General features: G+C 41.2%; 12 pseudogenes; all 12 read right to left on the bottom strand.

The window, feature by feature from the left end:
- Nucleotides 1-16: 16 nt before the first annotated feature.
- Nucleotides 17-136, bottom strand: LOC146726331 (5S ribosomal RNA; annotated as a pseudogene).
- A 526-nt stretch (nucleotides 137-662) lies between these two features.
- On the bottom strand, nucleotides 663-781 carry LOC146726330 (5S ribosomal RNA; annotated as a pseudogene).
- A 96-nt stretch (nucleotides 782-877) lies between these two features.
- On the bottom strand, nucleotides 878-997 carry LOC146726329 (5S ribosomal RNA; annotated as a pseudogene).
- A 528-nt stretch (nucleotides 998-1,525) lies between these two features.
- On the bottom strand, nucleotides 1,526-1,644 carry LOC146726328 (5S ribosomal RNA; annotated as a pseudogene).
- Nucleotides 1,645-1,740: 96 nt separating this feature from the next.
- LOC146726327 (5S ribosomal RNA) lies at nucleotides 1,741-1,860 on the bottom strand (annotated as a pseudogene).
- Nucleotides 1,861-1,956: 96 nt separating this feature from the next.
- On the bottom strand, nucleotides 1,957-2,076 carry LOC146726326 (5S ribosomal RNA; annotated as a pseudogene).
- A 96-nt stretch (nucleotides 2,077-2,172) lies between these two features.
- LOC146726325 (5S ribosomal RNA) lies at nucleotides 2,173-2,292 on the bottom strand (annotated as a pseudogene).
- Nucleotides 2,293-2,388: 96 nt separating this feature from the next.
- LOC146726324 (5S ribosomal RNA) lies at nucleotides 2,389-2,508 on the bottom strand (annotated as a pseudogene).
- A 305-nt stretch (nucleotides 2,509-2,813) lies between these two features.
- On the bottom strand, nucleotides 2,814-2,933 carry LOC146726323 (5S ribosomal RNA; annotated as a pseudogene).
- A 95-nt stretch (nucleotides 2,934-3,028) lies between these two features.
- LOC146726322 (5S ribosomal RNA) lies at nucleotides 3,029-3,148 on the bottom strand (annotated as a pseudogene).
- A 96-nt stretch (nucleotides 3,149-3,244) lies between these two features.
- Nucleotides 3,245-3,364, bottom strand: LOC146726321 (5S ribosomal RNA; annotated as a pseudogene).
- Nucleotides 3,365-3,460: 96 nt separating this feature from the next.
- Nucleotides 3,461-3,580, bottom strand: LOC146726320 (5S ribosomal RNA; annotated as a pseudogene).
- Nucleotides 3,581-15,795: the final 12,215 nt, after the last annotated feature.

Genomic DNA, 15,795 nt, shown 5'->3' with positions numbered 1-15,795 from the left:
AATAAAAATGTTAATGTGCCTACTGCAGGTGATATTCCCAGCCGGTCTCTCATGCAAGTACTATCCACGCCCGATGCAGCTTAACTTCAGTGATCGGACGAGAACTGTTGTATTCTGCAATGGAGTGGCAGTAGGCTGAATATTCGTAGGAATTGGATGTCATTTAACGCTACGGCTAGGCAAAAAAATCATGGGAAAAAGTTAGTATTTAATGTGGAATAAAAATGTTGATGAGCCTACTGCACGTGATATTCTCAGCCAGTCTCCCATGCAAGTACTAACCACGTCCGGTGAGCTTTACTTCAGTGATCGGATGAAACTGGTGTATTCTGCAATGGTTTGGCAGTAGGCTGAAAATTCGTCGGAATTGGATGACATTTAATGCTTCGGCTAGGCAAAAAATCATGGAAAAAAGATAGTATGTACGGTGAAATAAAAATGTTGATGAGCCTATTGCACGTGGTATTCTCAGCCGGTCTCCCATGCAAGTACTAACCACGTCCGGTGAGCTTTACTTTAGTGATCGGACTAGAACTGGTGCATTCTGCAATGGTTTGTCAGTAGGCTGAAAATTCGTCGGAATTGGATGCCATGTAATGCTTCGGCTAGGCTAAAAATCACGGGAAAGAGTTAGTATGTACAGTGGAATAAAAATGTTAATGTACCTACTGCACGTGATATTCTCAGCCGGTCTCCCATGCAAGTACTAACCACATCCGGTGAGCTTAACTTCAGTGATCGGACGAGAACTGGTGTATTCTGCAATGGTTTGTCAGTAGGCTGAAAATTCGTCGGAATTCGTTAACATTTAATGCTTCGGCTAGGCAAAAAATTCCGGAAAAAAGTTAGTATGTACGGTGGAATAAAAGTGATAATGTGCCTACTGCACTTGATATTCCCAGCCAGTCTCTAATGCAAGTACAAACCACGCCCAATGCAGCTTAACTTCAGTGATCGGACGAGAACTGGCGTATTCTGCAATGGATTGGCAGTAGGCTGAATTTTCGTCGGAATTGGATGTCATTAATTGTTTCGGCTAGGCAAAGAATCCAGGAAAAATGTTACTATGTACTGCGGAATAAAATTTTTGATGAGCCTACTGCACGCGGTATTACCAGCCGGTCTCCCATGAAAGTACTAACCATGTCCGATGCAGATTAACTTCAGTGATCAGACGAAAACTGGTGTATTCTGCAATGCTTTGACAGTAGGCTGAAAATTCGTCGGAATTGGATGACATTTAATGCTTCGGCTAGGCAAAAAATCATGGGAAAAAAGTTAGTATGTACGGTGAAATAAAAATGTTGTTGAGCCTATTGCACGTGGTATTCTCAGCCGGTCTCCCATGCAAGTAATAACCACGTCCGATGAGCTTAACTTCAGTGATCGGACTAGAACTGGTGTATTCTGCAATGGTTTGTCAGTAGGCTGAATATTCGTCGGAATTGGATGTCATTTAAAGCTACGGCTAGGCAAAAAATCATGGAAAAAAGTCAATATGTAATGTGGAATAAAAATGTTAATGAGCCTACTGCACGTGATATTCTCAGCCGGTCTCCCATGCAAGTACTAACCACGTCCGGTTAGCTTAACTTCAGTGATCAGACGAGAACTGGTGTATTATGCAATGGTTTGGCAGTAGGCTGAATATTCGTCAGAATTGGATGTCGTTTAACCCTCCGGCTAGGCAAAAAATCCCGGGAAAAAGTTGGTATATACGGTGGAATCAAAATGTTGATAAGCCTACGGCACGTGGTATTCCCAGCCGCTCCCCCATGCAAGTACTAACCACGCCCAATGCAGCTTAACTTCAGTTATCGGACGAGAACTGGTGTATTCTGCAATGGTTTGGCAGTAGGCTGAAGATTCCTCGCAATTGCATGTCATTTAATGCTTCGGTTAGGCAAAAAATCATGGAAAAAAGTTAGTAAGTACGGTGGAATAAAAATGTTGATGAGCCTACTGCACGTGGTATTCCCAGTAGGTCTCCCATGCAAGTACTAACCACGCCCGAAGCAGCTTAACTACAGTGATCGGACGAGAACTGGTGTGTTCTGCAATGGTTTGACAGTTGGCTGAATACTCCTCAGAATTGGATGTCGTTTAACGTTTCGGCTAAGCAAAAAATCCCGGGAAAAAGTTGTTATGTACGGTGGAATCAAAATGTTGACAAGCCTACTGCACGTGGTATTCTCAGCCGGTCTCCCATGCAAGTACTAACCACGCCCGATGCAGCTTAACTTCAGTAATCAGACGAGAACTAGTGTATTCTGCTATGGTTTGGCAGTAGCCTGAATATTCGTCGGAATTGGATGTAATTTAGTACTTCGGCTAGGCAAACAATCCCGGGAAAAAGTTAGTATTTACGGTGGAATAAAAATGTTGATGAGCCTACTGCACGTGGTATTCACAGCCGGTCTCCCATGCAAGTACTGACCACGCCCGATGCAGCTTAACTTCAGTGATCACACGTGAACTGGTGTATTCTGCAATGGTTTGGCAGTAGGCTGAATATTCGTCGGAATTGGATGTAATATAATACTTCGGCTAGGCAAAAAATCCCGAGAAAAAGTTAGTATGTATGGTGGAATAAAAATGTTGATAAGCACGTGGTATTCCCAGCCGGTCTCCCATGCAAGTACTAACCACGCCCGATGCAGCTTAAATTCAGTGATCGGACGAGAACTGGTGTGTTTTGCAATGGTTTGACAGTAGGCTGAATATACGTCAGAATTGGATGTCGTTTAACGCTCCGGCTAGGCAAAAAATCCCGGGAAAAAGTTGGTATATACAGTGGAATCAAAATGTTGATAAGCCTACGGCACGTGGTATTCCCAGCCGCTCCCCCATGCAAGTACTAACCACGCCCAATGCAGCTTAACTTCAGTTATCGGACGAGAACTGGTGTATTCTGCAATGGTTTGGCAGTAGGCTGAATATTCATCGGAATTGGATGTATTTTAATACTTCGGCTAGGAAACAAATCCCGGGAAAAGATGGTATGTACGGAGGAATAAAAATGGTGATAAGCCTACTGCACGTGGTATTCCTAGCCGGTCTCCCATGCAAGTACAATCCATGCCCGATGCAGATTAACTTCAGTGATCGGACAAGAACTGATGTATTCTGCATTGGTTTGGCAGTAGGCTGAAGATTCCTTGCAATTGCATGTCATTTAATGCTTCGGTTAGGCAAAAAATCATGGAAAAAAGTTAGTAAGTACGGTGGAATAAAAATGTTGATGAGCCTACTGCACGTGGTATTCCCAGTAGGTCTCCCATGCAAGTACTAACCACGCCCGATGCAGCTTAACTTCAGTAATCAGACGAGAACTAGTGTATTCTGCTATGGTTTGGCAGTAGCCTGAATATTCGTCGGAATTGGATGTAATTTAGTACTTCGGCTAGGCAAACAATCCCGGGAAAAAGTTAGTATTTACGGTGGAATAAAAATGTTGATGAGCCTACTGCACGTGGTATTCACAGCCGGTCTCCCATGCAAGTACTGACCACGCCCGATGCAGCTTAACTTCAGTGATCACACGTGAACTGGTGTATTCTGCAATGGTTTGGCAGTAGGCTGAATATTCGTCGGAATTGGATGTAAGTTAATACTTCGGCTAGGCAAAAAATCCCGAGAAAAAGTTAGTATGTATGGTGGAATAAAAATGTTGATAAGCACGTGGTATTCCCAGCAGGTCTCCCATGCAAGTACTGACCACGCCCGATGCAGCTTAACTTCAGTGATCGGACGAGAACTGCTGTATTCTGCAATGGTTTGCAGTAGGCTGAATATTCGTTGGAATTGGATGTAATTTAATACTTCGGTTAGGCAAAAAATCCCGGGAAAAAGTAAGTATGGATGGTGGAATAAAAATGTTGATGAGCCTAATGCACATGGTATTCCAGGCCGGTCTCCCATGCATCCACGCCCATGCAGTTTAACTTCAGTGATCAGACAAGAACTGGTGTATTCTGCAATGGTTTGTCAGTAGGCTGAAAATTCGTCGGAATTGGTTAACATTTACTGCTTCGGCTAGGCAAAAAATTCCGGAAAAAAAGTTAGTATGTATTGTGGAATAAAAATGTTGATAGGCACGTGGTATTCCCAGCAGGTCTCCCATGCAAGTACTAACCACGCCCGATGCAGCTTAACTTCAGTGATCGGACGAGAACTGCTATTCTGCAATGGTTTGGCAGTAGGCTGAATATTCGTTGGAATTGAATGTAATTTAATACTTCGGTTAGGCAAAAAATCCCGGGAAAAAGTAAGTATGGATGGTGGAATAAAAATGTTGATGAGCCTATTGCACATGGTATTCCAGGCCGGTCTCCCATGCATCCACGCCCGATGCAGTAAAACTTCAGTGATCAGATGAGAACTGGTGTATTCTGCAATGGTTTGTCAGTAGGCTGAAAATTCGTCGGAATTGGTTAACATTTACTGCTTCGGCTAGGCAAAAAATTCCGGAAAAAAGTTAGTATGTACGGTGGAATAAAAATTTCAATGTGCCTACTGCACTTGATATTCCCTGCAAGTCTCTAATGCAAGTACAAACCACGCCCGATGCAGCTTAATTTCAGTGATCGAACGAGAACTGGTGTATTCTGCAATGGATTGGCAGTAGGCTGAATTTTCGTCGGAATTGGATGTCATTAATTGTTTCGGCTAGGCAAAGAATCCAGGAAAAATTTTACTATGTACTGCAGAATAAAATTTGTGATGAGCCTACTGCACGCGGTATTACCAGCCGGTCTCCCATGAAAGTTCTAACCATGTCCGATGCAGATTAACTTCAGTGATCGGAAGAGAACTGGTGTATTCTGCAATTGTTTGGCAGTAGGCTGAATATTCGTCGGAATTGGATGTCATTTAATGCTACGGCTAGGCAAAAAATCATGGGAAAATGTTAGTATGAAAATGTTAGCACTTTGCCACAATTTTTCAGTACTTTGCCACACTTTTCAGTGCTTTGCCACTACTTTGCCACAACTTGTCAGTACTTTGCCACACTTTTCAGCATTTTTCCACTACTTTTCAGTACTTTGCCACTACTTTTCAGCACTTTGCCACAACTTTTCAGTACTTTGCCACTACTTTTCAGCACTTTGCCACAACTTTTCAGTACTTTGCCACATTTTTCAGTACACTACCACAACTTTTCAGTACTGTGCCACACTTTTTCTTCACTTTGCCACTACTTTTCAGTACTTTGCCACATTTTTCAGTACTTTGCCACTACTTTTCAGCACTTTGCCACAATTTTTCAGTACTTTGCCACACTGTTCAGTGCTTTGCCACTACTTTGCCACTACTTGTCAGTACTTTGCCACACTTTTCAGCACTTTGCCACTACTTTTCAGTACTTTGCCACTACTTTTCAGCACTTTGCCACAACTTTTCAGTACTTTGCCACTACTTTTCAGCACTTTGCCACAACTTTTCAGTACTTTGCCACATTTTTCAGTACACTGCCACAACTTTTCAGTACTGTGCCACACTTTTCTTCACTTTGTCACTACTTTTCAGTACTTTGCCACATTTTTCAGTACTTTGCCACTACTTTTCTGTACTTTGCCACAACTTTTCAGTACTTTGCCACATTTTTCAGTACTTTGCCACTACTTTTCAGCACTTTGCCACAACTTTTCAGTACTTTGCTATACTTTTCAGTACTTTGCCATACTTTTCAGTACTTTGCCACGCTTTTCAGCAATTTGCCACTACTTTGCCACAACTTTTCAGTACTTTGCCACACTTTTCAGCCCTTTACCACTCCTTTAAAATAGTTTGCCACTACTTTTCAGCACTTTGCCACAATTTTTCAGTACTTTGCCACACTTTTCAGTGCTTTGCCACTACTTTGCCACAACTTGTCAGTACTTTGCCACACTTTTCAGCACTTTGACACTACTTTTCAGTACTTTGCCACTACTTTTCAGCACTTTGCCACAACTTTCAGTACTTTGCCACTACTTTTCAGCACTTTGCCACAACTTTTCAGTACTTTGCCACATTTTTCAGTACACTGCCACAACTGTTCAGTACTGTGCCACACTTTTCTTCACTTTGCCACTACTTTTCAGTACTTTGCCACATTTTTCAGTACTTTGCCACTACTTTTCAGCACTTTGCCACAATTTTTCAGTACTTTGCCACACTTTTCAGTGCTTTGCCACTACTTTGCCACTACTTGTCAGTACTTTGCCACACTTTTCAGCACTTTGACACTACTTTTCAGTACTTTGCCACTACTTTTCAGCACTTTGCCACAACTTTTCAGTACTTTGCCACTACTTTTCAGCACTTTGCCACAACTTTTCAGTACTTTGCCACATTTTTCAGTACACTGCCACAACTGTTCAGTACTGTGCCACACTTTTCTTCACTTTGCCACTACTTTTCAGTACTTTGCCACATTTTTCAGTACTTTGCCACTACTTTTCAGCACTTTGCCACAATTTTTCAGTACTTTGCCACACTTTTCAGTGCTTTGCCACTACTTTGCCACTACTTGTCAGTACTTTGCCACACTTTTCAGCACTTTGCCACTACTTTTCAGTACTTTGCCACTACTTTTCAGCACTTTGCCACAACTTTTCAGTACTTTGCCACTACTTTTCAGCACTTTGCCACAACTTTTCAGTACTTTGCCACATTTTTCAGTACACTGCCACAACTTTTCAGTACTGTGCCACACTTTTCTTCACTTTGCCGCTACTTTTCAGTACTTTGCCACATTTTTCAGTACTTTACCACTCCTTTAAAATAGTTTGCCACTACTTTTCAGCACTTTGCCACTACTTTGCCACAACTTGTCAGTACTATGCCACACTTTTCAGTACTTTGCCACACTTTTCAGTGCTTTGCCACTACTTTGCCACAACTTGTCAATACTTTGCCACACTTTTCAGCACTTTGACACTACGTTTCAGTACTTTGCCACTACTTTTCAGCACTTTGCCACAACTTTTCTGTACTTTGCCACAACTTTTCAGTACTGTGCCACACTTTTCTTCACTTTGCCACTACTTTTCATTACTTTGCCACTACTTTTCAGCACTTTGCCACAATTTTCAGTACTTTGCCACGACTTTGCCACAACTTTTCAGTACTTTGCCACACTTTTCAGCAATTTGCCACTGCTTTTCAGTAGTTTGCCACCACTTTTCAGCACTTTGCCTCAACTTTTCTGTACTTTGCCACACTTCTCAGTACTTTGCCACTACTTTTCAGCACTTTGCCACAACTTTTCAGTACTTTGCCACACTTTTCAGTGCTTTGCCACCACTTTGCCACAACTTTTCAGTACTTTGCCACACTTTTGAGCACTTTGCCACTGCTTTTCAGTAGTTTACCACTACTTTTCAGCACTTTGCCACAATTTTTCAGTACTTTGCCACACTTTTCAGTGCTTTGCCTCTACTTTGCCACAACTTGTCAGTACTTTGCCACACTTTTCAGCACATTGCCACTATGTTTCAGTACTTTGCCACTACTTTTCAGCACTTTGCCACAACTTTTCTGTACTTTGCCACTACTTTTCAGCACTTTGCCACAACTTTTCAGTACTTTGCCATACTTTTCAGTACTTTGCCACGACTTTGCAACAACTTTTCAGTACTTTGCCACACTTTTCAGTACTTTGCCACACTTTTCAGCAATTTGCCACTACTTTGCCACAACTTTTCCGTACTTTGCCACACTTTTCAGCACTTTGCCACTACTTTTCAGTACTATGCCACAACATTTCAGTACTTTGCCACATTTTTCAGTACTTTGCCACTACTTTTCAGCACTTTGCCACAACTTTTCAGTTCTTTGCTATACTTTTCAGTACTTTGCCACACTTTTCAGTACTTTGCCACACTTTTCAGCAATTTGCCACTACTTTGCCACAACTTTTCAGTACTTTGCCACACTTTTCAGCACTTTACCACTCCTTTAAAATAGTTTGCCACTACTTTTCAGCACTTTGCCACAATTTTTCAGTACTTTGCCACACTTTTCAGTGCTTTGCCACTACTTTGCCACAACTTGTCAGTACTTTGCCTCACTTTTCAGCATTTTTCCACTACTTTTCAGTACTTTGCCACTACTTTTCAGCACTTTGCCACAACTTTTCAGTACTTTGCCACTACTTTTCAGCACTTTGCCACAACTTTTCAGTACTTTGCCACATTTTTCAGTACACTACCACAACTTTTCAGTACTGTGCCACACTTTTCTTCACTTTGCCACTACTTTTCAGTACTTTGCCACATTTTTCAGTACTTTGCCACTACTTTTCAGCACTTTGCCACAACTTTTCAGTACTTTGCCACATTTTTCAGTACACTGCCACAACTTTTCAGTACTGTGCCACACTTTTCTTCACTTTGTCACTACTTTTCAGTACTTTGCCACATTTTTCAGTACTTTGCCACTAATTTTCTGTACTTTGCCACAACTTTTCAGTACTTTGCCACATTTTTCAGTACTTTGCCACTACTTTTCAGCACTTTGCCACAACTTTTCAGTACTTTGCTATACTTTTCAGTACTTTGCCATACTTTTCAGTACTTTGCCACACTTTTCAGCAATTTGCCACTACTTTGCCACAACTTTTCAGTACTTTGCCACACTTTTCAGCCCTTTACCACTCCTTTAAAATAGTTTGCCACTACTTTTCAGCACTTTGCCACAATTTTTCAGTACTTTGCCACACTTTTCAGTGCTTTGCCACTACTTTGCCACAACTTGTCAGTACTTTGCCACACTTTTCAGCACTTTGCCACTACTTTTCAGTACTTTGCCACTACTTTTCAGCACTTTGCCACAACTTTTCAGTACTTTGCCACTACTTTTCAGCACTTTGCCACAACTTTTCAGTACTTTGCCACATTTTTCAGTACACTGCCACAACTGTTCAGTACTGTGCCACACTTTTCTTCACTTTGCCACTACTTTTCAGTACTTTGCCACATTTTTCAGTACTTTGCCACTACTTTTCAGCACTTTGCCACAATTTTTCAGTACTTTGCCACACTTTTCAGTGCTTTGCCACTACTTTGCCACTACTTGTCAGTACTTTGCCACACTTTTCAGCACTTTGCCACTACTTTTCAGTACTTTGCCACTACTTTTCAGCACTTTGCCACAACTTTTCAGTACTTTGCCACTACTTTTCAGCACTTTGCCACAACTTTTCAGTACTTTGCCACATTTTTCAGTACACTGCCACAACTTTTCAGTACTGTGCCACACTTTTCTTCACTTTGCCGCTACTTTTCAGTACTTTGCCACATTTTTCAGTACTTTGCCACTACTTTTCAGCACTTTGCCACAACTTTTCAGTACTTTGCCACACTTTTCTGTACTTTACCACTCCTTTAAAATAGTTTGCCACTACTTTTCAGCACTTTGCCACAATTTTTCAGTACTTTGCCACACTTTTCAGTGCTTTGCCACTACTTTGCCACAACTTGTCAATACTTTGCCACACTTTTCAGCACTTTGACACTACGTTTCAGTACTTTGCCACTACTTTTCAGCACTTTGCCACAACTTTTCTGTACTTTGCCACTACTTTTCAGCACTTTGCCATAACTTTTCAGTACATTGCCACATTTTTCAGTACTTTGCCACAACTTTTCAGTACTGTGCCACACTTTTCTTCACTTTGCCACTACTTTTCAGTACTTTGCCACTACTTTTCAGCACTTTGCCACAATTTTCAGTACTTTGCCACGACTTTGCAACAACTTTTCAGTACTTTGCCACACTTTTCAGCAATTTGCCGCTGCTTTTCAGTAGTTTGCCACCACTTTTCAGCACTTTGCCTCAACTTTTCAGTACTTTGCCACACTTTTCAGTGCTTTGCCACTACTTTGCCACAACTTGTCAGTACTTTGCCACACTTTTCAGCACTTTGCCACTGCTTTTCAGTACTTTGCCACTACTTTTCAGCAAATTGCCACAACTTTTCTGTACTTTGACACACTTCTCAGTACTTTGCCACTACTTTTCAGCACTTTGCCACAACTTTTCAGTACTTTGCCACACTTTTCAGTGCTTTGCCACCACTTTGCCACAACTTTTCAGTACTTTGCCACACTTTTGAGCACTTTGCCACTGCTTTTCAGTAGTTTACCACTACTTTTCAGCACTTTGCCACAATTTTTCAGTACTTTGCCACACTTTTCAGTGCTTTGCCTCTACTTTGCCACAACTTGTCAGTACTTTGCCACACTTTTCAGCACATTGCCACTATGTTTCAGTACTTTGCCACTACTTTTCAGCACTTTGCCACAACTTTTCTGTACTTTGCCACTACTTTTCAGCACTTTGCCACAACTTTTCAGTACTTTGCCATACTTTTCAGTACTTTGCCACGACTTTGCAACAACTTTTCAGTACTTTGCCACACTTTTCAGTACTTTGCCACACTTTTCAGCAATTTGCCACTACTTTGCCACAACTTTTCCGTACTTTGCCACACTTTTCAGCACTTTGCCACTACTTTTCAGTACTATGCCACAACTTTTCAGTACTTTGCCACATTTTTCAGTACTTTGCCACTACTTTTCAGCACTTTGCCACAACTTTTCAGTACTTTGCTATACTTTTCAGTACTTTGCCACACTTTTCAGTACTTTGCCACACTTTTCAGCAATTTGCCACTACTTTGCCACAACTTTTCAGTACTTTGCCACACTTTTCAGCACTTTACCACTCCTTTAAAATAGTTTGCCACTACTTTTCAGCACTTTGCCACATTTTTTCAGTACTTTGCCACACTTTTCAGTGCTTTGCCACTACTTTGCCACAAGTTGTCAGTACTTTGCCTCACTTTTCAGCATTTTTCCACTACTTTTCAGTACTTTGCCACTACTTTTCAGCACTTTGCCACAACTTTTCAGTACTTTGCCACTACTTTTCAGCACTTTGCCACAACTTTTCAGTACTTTGCCACATTTTTCAGTACACTACCACAACTTTTCAGTACTGTGCCACACTTTTCTTCACTTTGCCACTACTTTTCAGTACTTTGCCACATTTTTCAGTACTTTGCCACTACTTTTCAGCACTTTGCCACAATTTTTCAGTACTTTGCCACACTTTTCAGTGCTTTGCCACTACTTTGCCACTACTTGTCAGTACTTTGCCACACTTTTCAGCACTTTGCCACTACTTTTCAGTACTTTGCCACTACTTTTCAGCACTTTGCCACAACTTTTCAGTACTTTGCTATACTTTTCAGTACTTTGCCATACTTTTCAGTACTTTGCCACACTTTTCAGCAATTTGCCACTACTTTGCCACAACTTTTCAGTACTTTGCCACACTTTTCAGCCCTTTACCACTCCTTTAAAATAGTTTGCCACTACTTTTCAGCACTTTGCCACAATTTTTCAGTACTTTGCCACACTTTTCAGTGCTTTGCCACTACTTTGCCACAACTTGTCAGTACTTTGCCACACTTTTCAGCACTTTGCCACTACTTTTCAGTACTTTGCCACTACTTTTCAGCACTTTGCCACAACTTTTCAGTACTTTGCCACTACTTTTCAGCACTTTGCCACAACTTTTCAGTACTTTGCCACATTTTTCAGTACACTGCCACAACTGTTCAGTACTGTGCCACACTTTTCTTCACTTTGCCACTACTTTTCAGTACTTTGCCACATTTTTCAGTACTTTGCCACTACTTTTCAGCACTTTGCCACAATTTTTCAGTACTTTGCCACACTTTTCAGTGCTTTGCCACTACTTTGCCACTACTTGTCAGTACTTTGCCACACTTTTCAGCACTTTGCCACTACTTTTCAGTACTTTGCCACTACTTTTCAGCACTTTGCCACAACTTTTCAGTACTTTACCACTACTTTTCAGCACTTTGCCACAACTTTTCAGTACTTTGCCACATTTTTCAGTACACTGCCACAACTTTTCAGTACTGTGCCACACTTTTCTTCACTTTGCCACTACTTTTCAGCAATTTGCCACAACTTTTCAGTACTTTGCCACACTTTTCTGTACTTTACCACTCCTTTAAAATAGTTTGCCACTACTTTTCAGCACTTTGCCACAACTTGTCAGTAATTTGCCACACTTTTCAGTGCTTTGCCACTACTTTGCCACAACTTGTCAGTACTATGCCACACTTTTCAGTACTTTGCCACACTTTTCAGTGCTTTGCCACTACTTTGCCACAACTTGTCAATACTTTGCCACACTTTTCAGCACTTTGACACTACGTTTCAGTACTTTGCCACTACTTTTCAGCACTTTGCCACAACTTTTCTGTACTTTGCCACTACTTTTCAGCACTTTGCCATAACTTTTCAGTACATTGCCACATTTTTCAGTACTTTGCCACAACTTTTCAGTACTGTGCCACACTTTTCTTCACTTTGCCACTACTTTTCAGTACTTTGCCACAATTTTCAGTAATTTGCCACGACTTTGCCACAACTTTTCAGTACTTTGCCACACTTTTCAGCAATTTGCCACTGCTTTTCAGTAGTTTGCCACCACTTTTCAGCACTTTGCCTCAACTTTTCAGTACTTTGCCACACTTTTCAGTGCTTTGCCACTACTTTGCCACAACTTGTCAGTACTTTGCCACACTTTTCAGCACTTTGCCACTGCTTTTCAGTACTTTGCCACTACTTTTCAGCACATTGCCACAACTTTTCTGTACTTTGACACACTTCTCAGTACTTTGCCACTACTTTTCAGCACTTTGCCACAACTTTTCAGTACTTTGCCACACTTTTCAGTGCTTTGCCACCACTTTGCCACAACTTTTCAGTACTTTGCCACACTTTTGAGCACTTTGCCACTGCTTTTCAGTAGTTTACCACTACTTTTCAGCACTTTGCCACAACTTGTCAGTACTTTGCCACACTTTTCAGCACATTGCCACTATGTTTCAGTACTTTGCCACTACTTTTCAGCACTTTGCCACAACTTTTCTGTACTTTGCCACTACTTTTCAGCACTTTGCCACAACTTTTCAGTACTTTGCCATACTTTTCAGTACTTTGCCACGACTTTGCAACAACTTTTCAGTACTTTGCCACACTTTTCAGTACTTTGCCACACTTTTCAGCAATTTGCCACTACTTTGCCACAACTTTTCAGTACTTTGCCACACTTTTCAGCACTTTATCACTCCTTTAAAATAGTTTGCCACTACTTTTCAGCACTTTGCCACAACTTGTCAGTACTTTGCCACACTTTTCAGTGTTTTGTCACTACTTTGCCACAACTTGTCAGTACTATGCCACACTTTCCAGCACTTTGCCACTACTTTTCAGTACTTTGCCACTACTTTTCAATACTTTGCCACAACGTTTCAGTACTTTGCCACACTTTTCAGCACTTTGCCACTGCCTTTCAGTACTTTGCCACTACTTTTCAGCACATTGCCACAAATTTTCTGTACTTTGCCACACTTTTCAGTACTTTGCCACCACTTTGCCACAACTTTTCAGTTCTTTGCCACACTTTTGAGCACTTTGCCACTGCTTTTCAGCACTTTGCCACTACTTTTCTGTACTTTGCCACTACTTTTCAGCACTTTGCCACAACTTTACAGAACTTTGCCACACTTTTGAGCACTTGCCACTGCTTTTCAGTAGTTTGCCACTACTTTTCAGCACTTTGCCACTACTTTGCCACAACTTGTCAGTACTTTGCCACACTTGTCAGCACTTTGCCACTACGTTTCAGTACTTTGCCACTACTTTTCAGCTCTTTGCCACAACTTTTCAGTACTTTGCCACATTTTTCAGTACTTTGCCACAACTTTTCAGTACTGTGCCACACTTTTCTTCACTTTGCCACTACTTTTCAGTACTTTGCCACAACTTTTCAGTACTTTGCCACATTTTTCAGTACTTTGCCACTACTTTTCAGCACTTTGCCACAACTTTTCAGTACTTTGCTATACTTTTCAGTACTTTGCCACACTTTTCAGTACTTTGCCACACTTTTCAGCAATTTGCCACTACTTTGCCACAACTTTTCAGTACTTTGCCACACTTTTCAGCACTTTACCACTCCTTTAAAATAGTTTGCCACTACTTTTCAGCACTTTGCCACAATTTTTCAGTACTTTGCCACACTTTTCAGTGCTTTGCCACTACTTTGCCACAACTTGTCAGTACTTTGCCACACTTTTCAGCACTTTGCCACTACTTTTCAGTACTTTGCCACTACTTTTCAGCACTTTGCCACAACTTTTCAGTACTTTGCCACTACTTTTCAGCACTTTGCCACAACTTTTCAGTACTTTGCCACATTTTTCAGTACACTGCCACAACTTTTCAGTACTGTGCCACACTTTTCTTCACTTTGCCACTACTTTTCAGTACTTTGCCACATTTTTCAGTACTTTGCCACTACTTTTCAGCACTTTGCCACAATTTTTCAGTACTTTGCCACACTTTTCAGTGCTTTGCCACTACTTTGCCACTACTTGTCAGTACTTTGCCACACTTTTCAGCACTTTGCCACTACTTTTCAGTACTTTGCCACTACTTTTCAGCACTTTGCCACAACTTTTCAGTACTTTGCCACTACTTTTCAGCACTTTGCCACAACTTTTCAGTACTTTGCCACATTTTTCAGTACACTGCCACAACTTTTCAGTACTGTGCCACACTTTTCTTCACTTTGCCACTACTTTTCAGTACTTTGCCACATTTTTCAGTACTTTGCCACTACTTTTCAGCACTTTGCCACAACTTTTCAGTACTTTGCCACACTTTTCTGTACTTTACCACTCCTTTAAAATAGTTTGCCACTACTTTTCAGCACTTTGCCACAACTTGTCAGTAATTTGCCACACTTTTCAGTGCTTTGCCACTACTTTACCACAACTTGTCACTACTATGCCACACTTTTCAGCACTTTGCCACTACTTTTCAGTACTTTGCCATTACTTTTCAGCACTTTGCCACACTTTTCAGTGCTTTGCAACTACTTTGCCACAACTTTTCATTACTTTGCCACACTTTTCAGCACTTTACCACTGCTTTTCAGTAGTTTGCCACTACTTTTCAGCACTTTACCACAACTTTTCAGTACTTTGCCACACTTTTCAGTGCTTTGCCACTACTTTGCCACAACTTGTCAGTACTTGCTACACTTTTTAGCACTTTGCCACTACGTTTCAGTACTTTGCCTCTACTTTTCAGCACTTTGCCACAACTTTTCAGTACTTTGCCACACTTTTCAGTGCTTTGCCATTACTTTGCCACAACTTGTCAGTACTTTGCCACACTTTTCAGCACTTTGATACTACGTTTCAGTACTTTGCCACTACTTTTCAGCACTTTGCCACAACTTTTCTGTACTTTGCCACTACTTTTCAGCACTTTGCCACAACTTTTCAGTACATTGCCACATTTTTCAGTACTTTGCCACAACTTTTCATTACTGTGCCACACTTTTCTTCACTTTGCCACTACTTTTCAGTACTTTGCCACGACTTTGCCACAACTTTTCAGTACTTTGCCACACTTTTCAGCAATTTGCCACTGCTTTTCAGTACTTTGCCACACTTTTCAGTGCTTTGCCACTACTTTGCCACAACTTGTCAGTACTATGCCACACTTTTCAGCACTTTGCCACTACTTTTCAGTACTTTGCCACTACTTTTCAGCACTTTGCCACAACTTTTCATTACTTTGCCACTCTTTTCAGCACTTTACCACTGCTTTTCAGTAGTTTGCCACTACTTTTCAGCACTTTACCACAACTTTTCAGTACTTTGCAATACTTTTCAGTGCTTTGCCACTACTT

This window comes from Saccoglossus kowalevskii, unplaced genomic scaffold (assembly GCF_978046115.1).
Source record: "Saccoglossus kowalevskii unplaced genomic scaffold, keSacKowa6.1 SCAFFOLD_24, whole genome shotgun sequence".
Taxonomy (NCBI): Eukaryota; Metazoa; Hemichordata; class Enteropneusta; family Harrimaniidae; genus Saccoglossus; species Saccoglossus kowalevskii.
Note: the sequence above shows the minus strand (reverse complement) of the source record. Positions and strands in the feature narration are given on the sequence as shown.